We start from the raw sequence: 19,680 nt of genomic DNA, 5'->3' as shown, positions 1-19,680 counted from the left end.
AATTCTCAGAGCACTGTTTTCTAATAAAAAAGAATTTACTGGGTCGAGGAAAAACGACATCGTGCCGAGACTGCTCAATTGCTGGCCAGATCGCGCGCGCTGTATCGTGTGCAATGTGAACTCTCCATCGCATGGCATCGCTTTGGCCGTTATGCCTCGCATCGCGTCGCGTCGCATCGCATCACAGGAAGTGTAAACGTACACTTAGGTTGGGAAGTCATTCCGCATCCACCTTGATTACGTGATCTTGCGCTCTCAGATTTCACCTTTTCTGGATATCTATGGAACAACCTTCAACGAACATCCTTTCCGGATGAAAATGCGCGCTGAAAATGGCTCGACGAGTTCTTCGCCTCAAACCCACGTGATTTCTACAGTTGTGTAATAGAAAAGTTACCCCAGCGTTAGCAGATTGTTGTAAATAGTGAAGGAGAATATATTATTAATGATTAAATTCTCAGTTATGTGTATCTGTTGTGTTTATTAAGCTTACAGAAAGGTGTTACGGACTTATGCGGTGACCTAATATATAAAATGTGATTCAGAAAGAAAGAAGATATTTCAGTTGTTTATTACAAACGAACGTTAGAGATAGGAAGACGTAGCGCATGTCACTGGGTAGAGGAAGATTCAAAGTTTTGTTGAGTATATTGTATAATGTTTGAGCGAACATAAAACAAAACGTAGCGCATGTCACTGGATAGAGGAAGATTCAAAGTTTTGTTGAGTATATGGTATAGTGTCTGAGCGAACATAAAACTTTGAACTGTCATGTATCTAGTGACATGCGCATTGTGTTTCTGTAGTTCACAGTTTGTCTGTTATAAACAGTTGAAATCTGTTCTTTATTTTTGAAGCAACGTGTGTGATATTAAAAATAATTTGTTTACATAAGTGCATTGTCCATCGATTTAGCATAACTTGTAACAATTTCAGCTCAGAAAAATACGTAGTTGTAAAAGCTTTCGTCCGAAGGTGAGAGAAGCTGATGAGTCATGCAACTGATTTAAGAACCGTAATAGAAACAAACTCTCAGAACTTTGACTTCACATTATATACAATATAAAATAGAACTGTGCACTCAACATTATCAGTACTTTACTTAGCACCACGATTATGAATAAAGGTCTGCAGACTTCGGCCATGTGCGTGTAAATGAGAGGGAATACTGTTTCGTTTTGTCGTTACGGATTTCGTTGAGGATAGTGCGTCTTTCTGTTTTTTTCATGGCGAGGGGTCTTTCCCTGTTTTCTTCCTTTATTGACTCCTTGTGGTTTGCCGGTTTTTAACTGTAGGCTCACGAACTGTTTCGAATTTCTTGTTGGCAACAAGTACGGCTGGATTGTGAATGGGTGCCTATCCTGGCGGGAACGTTTTCTGCAACTTGTCAAGCGGCAAGCGCACTCAAATGGGCTATCCGCAGGGCCGGTTTGAGGCCCACACACAAGCCGGCGGTTTTTTTAGTACTAAATTTTTATACAGTGCCTAGCGCAACTAGTAGCGAAGACTCTCACGGGTGAAACTGTCGGAAGGAAAAAAAAAGGGGGGGGGGGGTTGCCAAATTATAAGACGCCTGTGTGGAAAAATTTTCTTAAACTAGCGCTGGCTATCCCCCAAACTAACAACTGAAAAGTGTCCTGCATTAAACATAGCTTGTTATTTCTTGCCATTCTCGAGACTCTTAGCTACTTTATTCCCCGAAAGGTAGCTAAGTAACTTTGATTATATGTATATCAAACATTTGTTATGAAATGTTGTGTGATAGAGTAGAACTATTTGTGGGACAGCTGAGAATGTGCCGCCACCGGTGAAACATCAGAATTCGTTGGTCGCTCCGGACTCAGACGGTCAGGCCCCCGTGGTGTGGTGCGCTTGAGGTCATAACGGTATTGGGCAGTGGGCTCCTGGCCGCTCAGTCTCCAGGATCTGGCGAGTACCGTCAGTCTGCCAAGATGAATGCAGACATCTCAGACGACTCGGCTTACAGATCAGCGGTGAACGACATCGGACAGATATAAGCATTGAGGTAACTTGTTTTGTGTGCGGTTCCCCCCACCCCCGCCCCTTTAATTCTTCGTTCTCCCTTCTTATGTAACCTTCTGGGACATCACTTTACCTTCGTTTTATGCCTTTGGCCATAAGCAGAGACGGCCCTAGCTTATCTGCAGTTATGTGCGTGCACTACCTCGACGTCTCCAGCTGATGTTGAAGTTAGGTTGACCAGCTAATCCAATGCAGTGTTCAAAAATTGTTTCGAATATTAATGTTATTTCAGGATTTATAAAAGAATACGTTTTGCAGAATCTTCGTTTTTTACCATACGTAGAATACGAAAACATGTAGTTAGTCATTCCTTTTTATAAACCACAGACAGATTTACGGAAAATATGCTTGTATTTTCCGAACTTTAGTTTTCACAAAAACCTCGACAGTCTAATTTCAGTTCAACGAGGAGGGTCCAGTTAAACAATAGTTCAGAAGCATGGCACTCATTTAAAATGGATCTGTTGCCAATGATAAAATAAAATTAGTAGTATAGTGTAGCTTTTTGAGTACAAATTAATAACTATCTCCAAGATCGGTCATGCGCAGCCTTCTGCAGCCCAGTAGAGACGGCGCCGGGTATCGAGCACGCCTTGCACCCCCATTTACAGCCGCTTCTGGTCAGAAGAAATATGTGAGTCCTACAATACTTCAAGAATAAGGTAATAATTCCTTTTACAAAGAAGGCAAGCAGTAACAGGCCTGAATATTGGCGAACCACCATTTTAATAAGCCATGGTTGCAAAACACTGACACGAAGAATGTAAAAACTTGTAGAACTCGATCTCGAGGTAGATGTGTTCCGGCGAAATCTAGGAACACGTGAGACCATGTTGAACGCGCGGTTTATCTCAGGAGATAGGTTAAAGAGTGGCAAACTTACGTTTATAACTTACGTAGAGTTAGAGAAAGTTTTTGACAATGTTGTCTGGAATAAACTCTTTAAAATTCCGACGGTAGCAGAGATAAAATACAGGGAGCGAAATGTTATATACAACTTGTACAGAGATCGCACCATAGTTATGAGTCGAAGGACGTGAAAGGGAAGCGGTCGTTAAGAAGGAAGTGAGACAGGGTTGTAGCCTATCCCCAATGTTCTTCAGTCTGTACATTGAACAAGCAGTAAAGAAAACCAAAGAAAAATTTGGTGTAGTAATTAAAGTTCAGGGAGAAGAAATAAAAACTTCGAGGTTTGCCGATGACATTGTAATTCTGGCAAAGACAGTGAAGGCTTGTAAGAGCAGTTGAACGGAATGGACAGTGTCTTGAAGGGGGAATATAAGGTGAGCATCAACTAAAACGAATCAAGGATAATGGAATATAGTCGAATGAAATCAGGTGATGCTAATGGAATTAGATTAGGAAGCGAGACACTTAAAGTAGTTTCATCTTTGGGCATCAAAATAATTGATGTTGGGCGAAGTAGAGAGGGTATAAAATATATACTGGTAATAGCAAGTAAAGCATTTCTGAAAAAGAGAAATTTTATAACATCGAATACAAATTTAAGTGTTAGGAAGCTTTTTCTCGTGGTAATTTGTCTGGAGAGTACATACGTACGGAAACTGATTGTGGACCTTAAGCATTTCAGATAAAAAAAGGGTAGAAGTATTTGAAATGTGGTACTACAGAAGAATGCTGAAGAATAGATGGGTTGTCGAGTAACTGATGAGGAGATACTGAATCGAACTGGGAAAGACGAATTTTATTGCATAACTTCACTAAAAAAAGGGGTCGATTGATAGGAAACATCCTTAGGTATCAATGAGTCGTCAGTTTGATAACGGAGGGAAATATGAAGGGTAAAAATTGCAGAGGGGGAACATGGAATGAATACAGTAAGCAGGTTGAAATGGATGTAGGTTGCAGTAATTATTCGGAGATAAAGAGGCTTGCACAGGATGAACTAACGTGGAGAGCTGCATCAAACTAGTCTTCGGACTGAAGGCCACAACAGTAACAATTAGAAGCTTTACGGCACGTCCAGCTTCGTTACTGCCTCCTAGTTTATCGATGATTCTCCTCCTCCCAAGCAGTTCGTTGCAGTTCACTTCAACTTAAAAAAAAAACCTCATGTAGCATATTTCTATTGGTTGCATGGTGTTTATTAATAACATGTCGTACAATGAACATCGTATGCGAGCAGTCTCGTGTATGGCGGCTTGCGCCTAACTCCGCTCCATGGCGTTTCGTGCCTTGATACCTCTTCATACAAGATCATCTAACATAACGAGGAGCGCAATAGTACTGCGAGTCCTTGGCTTCAGAAATTGGAGGGGATGGTCAGATGTCGAAGAAGGGGCATTGTTGTTGATTTCGTGGCTGTCTTGCGAAGAATTTGCCGGGGGCGATTTTTGGCTGCGCTTTTAATAACTGGTCTCACAACAAGGCAATCATTACAGAGGCATTACGCTACCGAAGATTGTCGATGATGTATGTTGTTCATATGCAATTATTTGCAGTCGTATTTTCCTGTCGTTTTGATGAATCTAAGTCTCACCTCAGGAGAGTTTCGTTACTATTAACGTTAGCAACTTATGCCGCGGCCTCCGCTTCGCTTTCTTCCTCAAGTTCTTTCCCATCTCATCACGGCCAGCCTGCATTGTCTATTGTACAGGCTGTGATATAACTGCGGTTGAGAAGGTCGACACATTTCCGCTGCCCTTCAGTGTCCTTCGCTTGAATATCGCGAGCGACACACTTCGCAAAATTAAAAGATTTTTTTTTTCTTACTGCCATCACTACACTTATTTATAATACTTTTGATACTGCTTGTGTGACACCATCATTTTAGGTACGCATAAAAATATACTAACTGAGGTACATACATTTAATCCAATATTTTTCTACGCTAGCGATACTGTTTGTTGCTCGGAAAAGTTCAATCTCTGTGTGATAGATGGACACAGCTGACACTGAGTCAGTCGATTTGCTGTTCTTTGTGTCGACATAGCCTCGTAATACCAACATGTATTCGTATTGTAGACTTGAACATTCCACATATGTCCGTTTGAGGATTTTAAATCCATCCAATTGCCCTCCTAGCCTTACAGCAAGCTTACAGCGAAAATTGTCTGATCATCGATCTTGCTATTTCCTTTCCACAGGCGTACTTCTTCGGAATCTGGGTAACCCATCCGTCGGCGCCCAGAGTAAATTATGTGCAAGTGTAAGAAAGTTTTCTCAATGTTTGCGTATCGTGTATCCCCTGCGGCACATAGCTACCTCCCCTGTATTTACCTAGTTAAAAACTACATCCGGACTGGCTGGCTCACCGGACCTCGTCGTTAAACCGCGAGGTAGATTCCATCCGGGGCAGGTTCGACTCCCCGTATCACGGAAGTGGCGCTTTAACGAGCTCGGATATCCAGGCGGGTTCAAATGTAGTTTTTGCATTGTGAACTTGTAAAGTATTTATCATGGGTAGGGTCAGCAACTTCCAGTATGTTGGCTGACGAAGTTTTTTTTCATAAGAAACTGTCGTCGCTCTATGGTCGTAAAGAAACGCAAGTAGACTTAAACAGAAATTCCACTTCGTTTACTCACTACAGCTCACTTTAAATATAGATAAATACAAAATAACGGCCGGCCGAAGTGGCCGAGCGGTTCTAGGCGCTATAGTCTGGAACCGCGCGACCGCTACGGTCGCAGGTTCGAATCCTCCTTCGGGCATGGATGTGTGTGATGTCCTTAGGTTAGTTAGGTTTAAGTAGTTCTAAGTTCAAGGGGACTGATGACCTCAGAAGTTAAGTCCCATAGTGCTCAGAGCCATTTGAACAAAATAACGCCCACACCAAAGAGAAAGCAGCTGTTAGTACCCGATTACAAGACTTAAGAAAAAATTGTGATATCTGTATCATCATTTAAATATCTAGAGGTGACATAATAAAACAGCTAAAGATGTTGTAGGTATGAAGAAAGCAGAAGAAAATCTCAAATGGAGCAAGGCACCTATCTGTAACAGGGCGAGGATTTCGAGTAAACGAGACTAGGAACATCATAAATTATGATAAGTTAAGCAAAACTGTTTCGAAATATTTTCGAGATTGTCTGATAAGAGATGCTGAGAACATTGCAAGAGGAAGATTTGCAAACAGTAGGAGTACGAGGAAATCAAAACTCAAACTTTGGCAGGGTAGACAACACGTATGATCAGTTACGATAGCAGGTGTCATATTAAGTAACAATGGAGACAAAATTGTACAATCACTGGAACATTTTTTATACGTATATGCATTTCAGCAGCTTAACCAAAGACATAGGTAGTTGTAAATGGGTAATTCTGACTTTCCAATAATACATTACCGAGCGAGGTGGCGCAGTGGTTAGCACACTGGACTCGCATTCGGGAGGACGACGGTTCAATCCCGTCTCCGGCCATCCTGATTTAGGTTTTTTGTGATTTCCCTAAATCGCTTCAGGCAAATGCCGGGATGGTTCCTTTGAAAGGGCACGGCCGATTTCCTTCCCCATCCTTCCCTCACCCGAGCTTGCGCTCCGTCTCTAATGACCTCGTTGTCGACGGGACGTTAAACACTAATTTCCTCCTCCTCCAATAATACATTGCACAACAAAATTAAAGTTGAACAAAATTAAAGGACCACGTTTTCGAAACCCCGTTAATTGTTTCCCATCGCGATGAATATGTTTGAAATTTGACTCAAAGGTGCTTGAAACCTTCCTCTGAGATGATGCAAAGGCAACGTCACTCTAGGGCTCGGCGACGCTTCAAACAGCATAGTGTCGACACTTGCGGAACGAAAAGGCTACAGCTCAGAAGTTCATGTGAAATGTAAGATGGGTTGATGATGCCACATTGGCACCAAATTTCACCACAGTTCTGCCCAACGCCACTATGCACGTGTCACTTAATAGAAAGATCGTTAACTCCCCTCTTACATTTCACCCCTTCTTTTCATGCCTCAGGAATGGAAGTAAGAACCATGATTGATATCAGGCGGCTTTATATGGGTGGCAGGGGAAACTATTTCTCTGTCATCACCGCTCAGAATAGACACGATAATTCTTCACAGTGTGACACAACGGAGTCAGTGAAACCGTCCCTTCGCTTGGGGCGTTGATTCCCGTATATCTCGCGGTCGAAAACGACAGTTAGAAGTGCAATGTGCAACAGGACGGCGTTCTTGACAATGTTCGACACTGTTGCTACCCCCAGCGCTTTTCTACACTACTCGGAGGACGCCGTATGGCTGCAACCTCACTGAGCGTGTTCTCACCCTTTGGAGTGTAGTGCGACAGCAATTTTTTCTCTGCTGTGCGGCTTAGAATGAAGAGCGAATGTTAAAATCCATTTGGCGAAATTTGAACGCGATACGAAGCAGCAAACGGATCACACGCTTTTTCGTACATCCTTTTCGTGTCTTCCTGTGGCGTTATAATGCGGGGGGGGGGGGGGTGGAGGGGGAGGTACAGCGTTAAGATGTGCATGAATAACACAGCAAAGGGTCCCGGGTCCCTCTAAGACCTGTCCCCCTGTTCGGTAACACCGTCGGGGCTAACCACGCGCCTTTGTTGAGCACGTTACAAATGTACCTGTCAGTAACTTCGACACACGTTCAGCCTCGTGGCTGCTCTAGCGCCCGAGGGTTGGGCAAACAGCAGCAGAGGGTTGTCGAAGGGGTTGCCTAACTTGGAGGTGCTAGAGCAGCCACGAAGCTTAAGATGTGTCGAAGTTCCTGACAGGTACATTTGTAACGTGCTCAACTAAAGTGCGTGGGTGGCTCCGACTGTGCTGCTGAAATGGTGGGTCTTGAAGTTGCATACCCCCCCCCCCCCTTTTCCCGTGATCACGCGACAGGAGGAGACGAAAAAGCAGGGACGAAAAAGCGTAGGAACCCTTTGCTGCTTCGGATCATGTTAAGATTTCATCAAATGGTTTTTAACAGTCGCTAGTCATTCCAAGCCATACAGCAGAGCAGAAGTTGCGATCGTGCTCCACTCCAAAGGGACCAGATCACGGTCAATGGGGTTGCAGCCCCACGAAGTCCTTAGAGTGGGGCTGAAACGTCCAGGGAATGGCAGCGGTGTCGAACTGTGTCTAGAACGTTGTCCTTTCGCTCATCGCGTAGCGAACTGTCATTTTCAAGCGCGAAATATGTGGGAATCAACGCTCCAAGCGAGGGGGTGGTTTCATTGACGCCCTTTATGCCACACTGCGAAGAGTTTTCGTGTCTATTCTGAGCAGCAGTGTGTCTGAAATGTTTCTCTCGGCCACCCATAAGAAAACCGCGTGATTTCAACGCTGGCCGTTGCGGTTCTGATCTCCATCGCTGAGTCTTCAAAGGAAGGGGTGAAATGTGGGTAAGAGGGGGAGTGTGATCACTTTACCACCATGTGACACGTGCATGGTGCCTTTGGACAGAAGTGTGGTGAAATTTGATGCCAATCTATCATTAACCCACCTTACAGCTCTCATGAACATCTGAGCTGTGGCCTTTATTTTTTGCAGGTGTCGACACCTCGCTGTTTGGAACGTCGCCAAGTACTAGTGTGACGTCGCAGGGCGCCAAGGTTTTTCGCCATTACGGAGGAAGGTTGTAGGCATCTTTGAGCCAAATTTCAAACTTATGCATCTAAATGGAAAACAGTTGGGGGTGCCGAAAAAATAACCCTTTAATAAAAGATAAATAAAGTGACTGTGACAAATGGGAGATTAGATGACGTTATAAAACATGAGAATCAACATGAAAGCGGTAGACGTGTATTCAGAAGTGAATGATAAATGGCAGTGGCCGCTGAAGTTGTTGTTACTACGAAGCCTTATGAACAGGGGTGAACTTGTGAAATCAGCATTTAAGAAATTAAGTGGAAGACTTATATCTGAGGATGGATTTTGGAATCGTGTGGTGCGTTTGCAATGGAAGCAGCATAAAAGACGCTAGTGGGACACGTTCTTGAGTGTTTCTGGTTATTACCAAGTAGAATCGATGGCAGAGATGGACTGAATTCAAAAACGTGTTGTTGGTATCGTAGCAGATCAGTGCAAGCCATACAAAAGTGTAATGAGGATGGTCCATAAACTTAAAAAGTTTGAAGAAAGGTGACTTTCACAGGTTGCCTATTGGGGTGAAGTTAGAGAATCGTTATTCGAGAAAGTGCAACAGTTCTGCTACTTCCGACAAATATCTTGTGTAGAAAAACTGGGAGAGATTAGAACGGTTACCGAGGCATATAGAGGCCGAGTAATATACAGGTGTCCTAGGTTTTGGTTTATTCATTGGTTGGAAATAGCATCTATGACATTCCTAGCAACGAGCATACTTCGTCGTTAAGATAGCAGAACTTCGTAACTCAAAAAAGTGTCAAATTTGAGTTACACGTTAAAAAATGTGTTCTGTATAAGATGAAAAGCCTCGTATCGGAATACAGACAAGCTTAGCTCTTCTCTAGCGAAGTATTGATACCTCGTATCCTGTATGCAAGTCTTTGAAGATTGGTGCTACTTGGAAATAAGCCGCCCTTATTTCATTGTTGTGCCAATGAAAATTGATCGTACGCATTGTTGGCCAGGGGATCTCGCCGGAGATTGTTCGGCTGCCTGGTACACATCTTTCTGTTTGAAGTCACTTCTGCTGCTTGTGCCTAGAGCTGTGCCAGTGTAACAGTTACTTGCACTGAAGTGACGAAAGTCATGGTATACCTCCTAATAATGTCGTATCGGACCTCCTCCTGCCCGCCGTAGTGCAGCAATTCTATGTGACATGGACCCAACAAGTCGTTCGAAGCCCTCTGTAGAAATATTGAGCCATGCTATCTCTGTTGCCATCTGTAACTGTAAAAGTGTCGCCGGTGCAGGATTTTGCACATGAACTGACCTCTCGATTATGTCCCATAAATCTTCGATGGGATTCATATGGGGCGATCTGGGTGGCCAAATCATTCGCTCGAATGGCCCGATGACGTGGCGCATTGTCATCCATAAAAATTAAGTCCATGAATGGCTACAAATGATCTCCAAATATCCAAACAAAAGCATTTCCAATCAGTGATCGGTTCGGTTGGACAAGAGGATGCAATCCATTCCATGTAAACACAGCCCACACCGTTATTGAGCCACCACCAGTTTGCGTAGTGCCTAGTTGACAACTTAGGTCCATGGCTTCGTGGGGTCTGCGCCACACTTGAACCCTACCACCAGCTCTTACCACCTGAAGTCGGAACTCATCCGACCAAACCACGGTTTTCCAGTCTTCTTGGGTGCAACCGGTATGGTCAAGAGCCCAGGAGAGTCGCTCAAGGAGATTTAGAGCTGTAGGCAAAGGCACTGGCGTCGGTCGACGGTTGCAACAGCTTATTAACGCCAAATTCCACCGCACTGCCATAATGATAAGTTCATCGTACGTCCCACATTTGTTTCTGCGATATTTAACGCAGTGTTATTTGTGTGTTAGCACTGACAATTCCACGAAAACGCGTCTTCTCTCGGTCTCAGGCCACACACATGCCACATGCATTATCCGTGGTGAGAGGTAACGCCTGAAATTTGGTATTCTCAGAATACTTTTGACGCCGTGGGGCTCGGAATGGCGAGTTTCCAAATGATTTCCTAAATGGAATGTCCCATGCCTCCAGCTCCAACTGCCATTCCGCGTTCAATGCCTGTTAATTTGGGTCGTGCGGTCATAATCACGTCGGAAGCCGTGTCACACCAATCGCCTGAGAACAAATTAAAGCTCCGCCAATGCACTGCCCTTTTATACCTGTGTAAGTACGACTGCCAATTGTACATGTGCATATCGCTATCCCATGACTTTTGTTGACGATATCTGTAACGTTCTTTGTGTAATTTAAGAGTATTATATATGGTGTCCCAAAATAATGTACATACTCTTTGAAACTGAACATTACTTTAATGAAAGGTGTTAGAAATACAATTTTAGTGGTGTTAGGTGCCTCATGGTCCGACTTAAGGTGGTAAATGTTCAAACTGATGTCCGTCCATCGAAATACACCGTTGACGACGACTCAGCGACATGCAAACTTTGTTTCCAACGGAATAGCATCACAGGCTTGCTCAATTTTCTCTCTAAGATCGTCCAGTGTGTGTGGTCTCGTAGCGTAAACTGTGTTCTTGAGAGTACCCCACAGAAAGAAGTCTAGAGGAGTTAAATGGAGCGGGATACTCCACACTCCCTCTTCGTCGTATCTATCCGGCAGGGAATGTACGATTGAAAAATGCCCTCACTTTCAGGTGAAAGTGAGGTGGCTCCCCATCCTGTTGAAAGTAGTTATCTTCATTTCCAAACACAACGCTAAGACCAGGATTTATCATTTCCGAGTACGAGTCGACCGTGACGGTGTTGTCAAAGAACTACGGCCCAATTAACTCTCTAGGAGACAGACCACACCCGATTGTTACTTCTGGTAGATTAATATGCCTTTGCACGGTTACGTATGGACTCTCCCTGGCCCAGTACATGCAATTATGGCGGTTAATTGTTCCATCAAGTTTAAATGTCGCTTCATCTGACCAAAGAATTCGATCTTGGAAACGCTGCTCTTCTTCACATCTGTTAATGAACCACTCACAAAATTCGCTTCGCCAATCAGGATCATTCTCGTTAAGAGCATGGAGAAGTCTGGGAATGTAAGGCTTAAAGTTCTGAGATCGCGAAATTCTATGAAAACTGCTTCTGCAGATACTAGTCTCACGAGAGCATTGCCTCGTAGATTTCTTCGGGGATCGTGTGTAGCCTGGATTACTGCATCCACACACTCATTGTCTGTTGAACTTCTCTTTCGTCTGCTATGTCCCTTCTTCATATCGTGCAACTCCTTCGATTTCAAACTTCTCTGATTCTTATAATTGTTACTTTTGTCGATGGTGGTGTTCCAAATTCAGCTCTCCAACGTCGGCGTACCGCACTCACATTATCTGTTTCCCAGTAACACTTTAGCATCCATTTCCGTTATTCAAACGATAATGCCGTGTTTGCTGACAATCCTAAAACAAAAGAAAGCATTGTTATGTTTTTCACCGCCTTCTAAATTATTACCCATAAAAATTGTATTTCTGTCTCTAACTAAATTGAGATTCTGTTTCAAAGAGTGTATACGTTATTGTGGGCACCCTATTTTCAGTAAAAAGCAATCAAATGTGGGCGTATTATACAACAAAATTCACCAACAAAACAAGATTAACCTAGATTTGAGTTGTGATTCTTTCTGCACCTTACTTTATGTCACTGTATCAAAGTTTAACTTTCATTTTGTATATACTTCTCTGTGTATGTAGATAGTAATATCATGCTATAGGACTATAATAATGGACTATAATAATTACACAAAGTGGCCCAGAAATAGGTAGTACATAAATTCGGAGGCGGAAAATAGGTCAAGTCTGGTGTCACTACGTTCAGCTTTACTTAAATGTAAGTTAGTAGATGCAGAACATTATTTTGCTGGTGAAATTGATGATGGCGCTACACTTGAAACTTCTGAGCAGGAATTGTCAGATAACTGTAGGACGTAGGTCTATCTTTAGTTTTCTAGTTCCCCGTGATTCGTTATTATTTACTTGCAATCGAGTTTCCTACAATGTCAAGAAAAACCTCAGGAAAATTCGCTGAATGGCTGAAAATTTCAAGATTTCGTCCATCACTAATGACAAAAAATACACAAATAGTTTAAAGATAGTGTTTTCGTTCAAAAACTTTATTTTGAAAACAGTTTTGTAAAAATAATATGGTACATGCAGTCTGTTGACAGTATGTTTAATTAACATGTACAGCAGCTGTTGCGGTTGTTTGTGCTAGCGTACCCGATCACGCAATTTCTATCATACACGTCCATATAAAGAATTTAGAAGGCACCATCTATTGACAATCTAATTTTATTAGTATGCACAACAGTGGTTGGAGTTGAAACTTCCTGGCAGATTAAAACTGTGTGCCCGACCGAGACTCGAACTCGGGACCTTTGCCTTTCGCGGGCAAGTGCTCTACCATCTGAGCTACCGAAGCACGACTCACGCCCGGTACTCAGCTTTACTTCTGCCAGTATCCGTCTCCTAACTTCCAAACTTTACAGAAAAGTGGTTGGAGTTGTTTACTTTCTTTAAGCAAGCGTTGTGTACTCCGCGAATAAACTGAATTAGATGAATGTCCATCATCACAGGTAAGTTACTGAAACTGCGATAATCCTATTACCACCATATTCAATGCCACAGAATTCAATGAACAAAATGTTTCGCAATTCTGTTTAATGGCTATTATATATCCAGAGAAGATGACTGTACAGCAATTATTATGTCACTTCCAATTTGTTACCTGAAGAGACTAATGACCTCAGCAGTTGAGTCCCATAGTGCTCAGAGCCATTTTTGTTACCTGAAGAGGCAAAGTTCCGATTCTGTCCAACTTGAAGAAATGAACAGCATACTGTTGTACGACGTAGAATTCTTGAACTCTTTAAATCCATCTGATTTACCAGCTCATAAAATGCTTATAACGAAAAATGCTATAGTTATACTAATGAGCCATATTAACGCTAATCATAGATTGATTTATGGTGCAAGGTTAGTGGAAGCTCACTTAGGCTGGTACATCATCACCGCGAAATTCATTAACTCCGATAAAACTGTGCTCATATCCCGCATTAAAATCACATCTTCTAATCCGACCATGCCTTTCCAAATGATAAGAAAACAATTCGCAATAAAAAAAAAAGGTCAGACGCTTCAAAGAGCGGGTTTGTATTTAACAGAAACTGTTTTCTCGGGTCGACAGTTACACGTGAGTTCGCATATTCAGTGAAATTTATGTTCGTGCTTAAGACTCATATAGCCAAAAAGTACACGATGATCACATTATGACTGCCGACGGTGTTTTCAAAGAAATTTTGTAAGATAAATTATAAAAAATAAAATTAAGTTGACAAAGACAGTATCTGCTTTTTTAACGATCTTTCAGATAGGTTCGGCGACACTGTTCACCACACAGTCTTCTGTTTCCGCGGAAGCTCTGTTTTTCGAAACCATATTATTTTAATGAAAATTCGCTGTTAACGAAGAAATGAAGGCTCTTAAATTTGTGATACATTACAATAACCTTCACCAACCAAAGTTGTTTAAAAAATGTACAGTATGAAGTAAGCACGAATGATGTGGACAACAAAGTGTGGAAACTGCTGGGTGATGAAAAACTTTGGCCTCTACCTTGCATTTAATTTTTATAGTTCGATTGGTCTATCAATTTTTTAAGCGGATTAATTTCTGTGGTGGGTGCTGTAACATTCTCCCGTGTGACATATTTCGGAGGGTCTACAGTCGGAAATGTTAGCTGTTAGTTCCCAAATGTCAACATCTAGTGACGTGTCCAGTGAATTTTACGTTCGCTCTGTGATGAGTTATCGTGTTTCGACGGAGTTTGTCTGGAATAGTAGAATAGCCAGAATAGCATTTATATTTGTATCTTCATCTTTTAAAAAAAACACATTGGGGTCACTAACAGTCCAGCCGATCGCTCAGGCGAACAATTATTATTGTAGTCTTTATATTCAGAGGTAGTCACACGTTTCGTCGAAGGTTACCCAACCAGTTTTAAGTAACCATCGCGTAGCGTTTGTCTTGCAAGGCAGCTGGTTGCCAGTAAAGTTGTTTTTGACGTCCTCTTACTATTACAGTTCGTAGTCCATATGAGAATTGGGAAACATGTAGTGTACACAGTTACAATATTATTTGACGGACCAGTGTGTCCGGCAAGAATAAAATGGACAGATAACCAAAGCTTCCCAACTTACTTAATTGTTGTGTGTAATCGTAGGAATGTCCACCTCGATAGCTGAGTGGTCAGCGCGGCAGGATGCCATGTAAATGGGCCCGGATTCAACTCCCGGCTGGGTCGGAGATTTTCTCCGCTCAGGGACTGGGTGTTGTGTTGTTTTCATCATCATCATCTCATCCCCCTCGACACGCAAGTCGCCGAAGTGGCGTCAAATAAAAAGATTTGCACCAGGCGACCGGTCTACTCGACGGGACGCCCTAGAGCCACACGACATTTCATTTCATCGTTGGAATTACACGCTCCCAGTTTTAAACGCATGATTGTAACCAGAATAACGGAAAGAAAGCACTTTTTGTGTATTATTATTATTATTATTATTTCTTTACTTTCTCAGACGTTAAGTCTGGTTGAGAATGGAAAGTGACGCGGACCTTGATCAAGCGTCACTTCCTATTAACTGTACGGTATGTGTTATATTGCATTTAGGAACTTTCGGGTAATTGAACATGTATCAATAATTACGGATTTCTGTAGTTGTATATATATGTTTGGATGTAGCTGTATTGCATTGATGTACTGGTGGATATTGTGTGGTATGACTCCTGTAGTTGATAGTATAATTGGTATGATGTCAACTTTAACCTGATGCCACATGTCTTTGACTTCCTCAGCCAGTTGGATGTATTTTTCAATTTTTTCTCCTGTTTTCTTTTGTATATTTGTTGTATTGGGTATGGATATTTCGATTAGTTGTGTTAATTTCTTCTTTTTATTGGTGAGTATGATGTCAGGTTTGTTATGTGGCGTTGTTTTATCTGTTATAATGGTTCTGTTCCAGTATAATTTGTATTCATCATTCTCCAGTACATTTTGTGGTGCATACTTGTATGTAGGAACTTGTTGTTTTAAAAGTTTATGTTGTAAGGCAAGCTGTTGATGTATTATTTTTGCGACATTGTCATGTCTTCTGGGGTATTCTGTATTTGCTAGTATTGTACATCCGCTTGTGATGTGATCTACTGTTTCTATTTGTTGTTTACAAAGTCTGCATTTATCTGTTGTGGTATTGGGATCTTTAATAATATGCTTGCTGTAATACCTGGTGTTTATTGTTTGATCCTGTATTGCAATCATGAATCCTTCTGTCTCACTGTATATATTGCCTTTTCTCAGCCATGTGTTGGATGCGTTTTGATCGATGTGTGGCTGTGTTAGATGATACGGGTGCTTGCCATGAAGTGTTTTCTTTTTCCAATTTACTTTCTTCGTATCTGTTGATGTTATGTGGTCTAACGGGTTGTAGAGGTGGTTATGAAATTTTAGTGGTGTAGCCGATGTATTTATATGAGTGATTGCTTTGTGTATTTTGCTAGTTTCTGCTCGTTCTATAAAGAATTTTCTTAAATTGTCTACCTGTCCATAATGTAGGTTTTTTATATCGATAAATCCCCTTCCTCCTTCCTTTCTGCTTAATGTGAATCTTTCTGTTGCTGAATGTATGTGATGTATTCTATATTTATGGCATTGTGATCGTGTAAGTGTATTGAGTGCTTCTAGGTCTGTGTTACTCCATTTCACTACTCCAAATGAGTAGGTCAATATTGGAATGGCATAAGTATTTATAGCTTTGGTCTTGTTTCTTGCTGTCAATTCTGTTTTCAGTATTTTTGTTAGTCTTTGTCTATATTTTTCTTTTAGTTCTTCTTTAATATTTGTATTATCTATTCCTATTTTTTGTCTGTATCCTAGATATTTATAGGCATCCGTTTTTTCCATCGCTTCTATGCAGTCGCTGTGGTTATCCAATATGTAATCTTCTTGTTTAGTGTGTTTTCCCTTGACTATGCTATTTTTCTTACATTTGTCTGTTCCAAACGCCATACTTATATCATTGCTGAATACTTCTGTTATCTTTAGTAATTGGTTGAGTTGTTGATTTGTTGCTGCCAGTAGTTTTAGATCATCCATGTATAGCAAATGTGTGATTTTGTGTGGGTATGTTCCAGTAATATTGTATCCATAATTTGTATTATTTAGCATGTTGGATAGTGGGTTCAGAGCAAGGCAGAACCAGAAAGGACTTAATGAGTCTCCTTGGTATATTCCACGCTTAATCTGTATTGGCTCTGATGTGATATTATCTGAATTTGTTTGGATATTAAGTGTGGTTTTCCAGTTTTTCATTACTATGTTTAGGAACTGTATCAATTTAGGATCTACTTTGTATATTTCCAATATTTGTAGTAACCATGAGTGGGGTACACTATCAAAAGCTTTTTGGTAATCAATGTATGCGTAGTGTAGAGACCTTTGTTTAGTTTTAGCTTGATATGTCACCTCTGCATCTATTATCAGTTGCTCTTTACATCCTCGCGCTCCTTTGCAGCAGCCTTTTTGTTCTTCATTTATAATTTTGTTCTGTGTTGTATGTGTCATTAATTTCTGTGTAATGACTGAAGTTAATATTTTGTAGATTGTTGGTAGGCATGTTATGGGGCGATATTTAGCTGGGTTTGCTGTGTCTGCTTGATCTTTAGGTTTCAGATAAGTTATTCCATGTGTAAGTGTATCAGGGAATATGTATGGGTCTGCAATGTAACTGTTAAATAATTTAGTTAGATGTGAATGTGTTGAGGTGAACTTCTTTAGCCAGAAATTTGCTATTTTATCATTTCCAGGGGCTTTCCAATTGTGCGTAGAATTAATTGCTCGGGTGACTTCATGTTGCAAAATTATCACTTCAGGCATTTGTGGTATCATCTTGTATGTATCTGTTTCTGCTTGTATCCACCGTGCATGCCTGTTATGTTGTACCGGGTTTGACCATATGCTGCTCCAGAAGTGTTCCATGTCTCTTATGTTTGGTGGATTGTCTATTTTTATGTGTGTGTTATCCTTTGTTTGGTAAAATTTCTTTTGGTTTGTGTTGAATGTTTGGTTTTGTTTCCTCCTATTTTCACTTTTTTTGTATCTTCTAAGTCGTTTCGCCAAAGCTTGTAATTTTTGCTTCTTTTCATCTAATTGCTCTATTGCTTCTTGTTGTGAGATTTTACCTAACCTTTTTCGTTTTTTGTCTGATATTTCATTTCTTATAAATTGTGTTAACTGTCCGATGTCTTTTCTCAGTTTTTCTATTCTGATCTGTAGCCTGTGTTGCCATGCTGGTTTTGTGGGTTTCTTCTGTGTGTTGGTTGGTTCTGATATCTGCCTAGTGTGTATATTTAGTGTAGTGAGTGCTCCTACATAAACCAGTAGTTGTAACTCTTCCATAGTTGTGTATTCATTTATTTTGTTGTGTATGATTGTGTTGATAGTTTTTATTGTTGTTTCGACTTGTGGGCTATTTGGTGGTCTATGCAAGAATGGTCTAATGTCTGTATTTGTGTCTTTGTATTCTATATATGTCAACTGAAATTTTTCTTCTATATCTAACATGTGTGTCACTTCGTGTTCTATTTGTGCTTGTGCTGGTGGCTGCCTTAAAATTTCATTTTCCTCTGATTGTTTAATTGATGCGTGTTGTTCTTTGTTTGTTTGCTCTGAGATGTTTGAGTCTATTAATGTATTTTCTTCTTCTTCTAATTGCACATTATTTTGTTCCAGTATTTGTTGTACTTGTTGTTTGATGTTTTCCAATTCTGACTGGGGTATCCTGTTATTTTTTATTATTACACGAATCTGATCAGCTAGACGTTGTTCTGTTAAAAATTTTAATTCTGGGTATCTGGTAATAAATGTTGTGTATACTTGTGATCTGTATCCAGTTGTATTGGTTCCTAGGTTTGTTGCTTGGTAATAACAGAACATGAGGTGTCGATTAACTTCATCTGACCATCTCATCCTCTGTCTTTGTTTTCCTTCTAGGGTGGTTGCAGGAAGCATATCCTGCAAAACACCTCTATTTGGATTTAAATCATTTTCCAGTTGGCTAGCAGTGTCATTACCATTGTGGGCGGGCATAGGGTTCAAGCGCCGTCCCCGACCATGACGGCGCTTGTCCGAGGCTTCTTTAGTTCTGTCCTGAACCAAGTAATCACACTAAAAGAGGGGTTAGCCCTATTAGTGGTTTGTTCTTTTCGTCGCCTTTTACGACTGGCAGAACATACCGGAGGCCTATTCTTTTCCCGGGCCTCCACGGGATGTTATTATTATTATTATTATTATTATTATTATTATTATTATTATTATGGGGTGACGGGTAGGCAAGGGGTGTCATTAATGCCTGAGACGATGAGAATAGCGAGAGTTAGCCGGCGCAGTAGTTTACATACTTAGTTCGTACTCGGGAGATAAGGTGAAGCTGCACTAAGTTGTTTTGAACACTACAGTGCTTTACGAAACATTTTCCTCACAGAAATGATGTGCCCCTGCCCTCCTCCAACTTTTTAATCATCGGATACCCTAAAGTTTGAGCTGGGCTCCCTTCCAAAAGCCGTGACTTCCTTCAACAGGAATATCGACCATTTATTCCCCTACGTCGACGAGCTATTTCAACTCTAATATGAATCTGACTCAGATCTTCCTTCTTTGATATGCCTTTCGTGTAGGGGCGCCATACACGAAATTATTGTGCACGAAGTGTGTAACTTGTAAAAAGCGCTCGTATCGGATCGTTAATTCTGACTCAGAATAAAATATTGGCTCAAACTGAGACTGTTACCTTCCAAGATGACTCTTCCAATGAAGTCATGACTGATATCTTCCACCTCATTTTTTAAAAATATTTATATAATAATCTAGTCCGCCGCTCGTGGTCTCGCGGTAGGGTTCTCGCTTCCCGAGCATGGGGTCCCGGGTTCGATTCCCGGCAGAGTCAGGGATTTTCATCTGCCCCGAGATGACTGGGTGTTGTTGTGTCGTCTTCATCATCATCATTCATCCTCATTACGGTCGG

At 41.3% G+C, this 19,680-nt stretch overlaps 1 protein-coding gene across 2 annotated transcripts in view; it reads left to right on the top strand.

The window, feature by feature from the left end:
- LOC126253483 (tyrosine-protein kinase Src64B) overlaps positions 1 to 19,680 on the top strand; it is a 300,293-nt gene that overhangs the window by 86,981 nt on the left and 193,632 nt on the right. The gene's annotated exons all lie outside the window — the stretch shown is intronic.

The sequence above is a fragment of the Schistocerca nitens genome, chromosome 4, assembly GCF_023898315.1.
Source record: "Schistocerca nitens isolate TAMUIC-IGC-003100 chromosome 4, iqSchNite1.1, whole genome shotgun sequence".
Taxonomy (NCBI): Eukaryota; Metazoa; Arthropoda; class Insecta; order Orthoptera; family Acrididae; genus Schistocerca; species Schistocerca nitens.
Note: the sequence above shows the minus strand (reverse complement) of the source record. Positions and strands in the feature narration are given on the sequence as shown.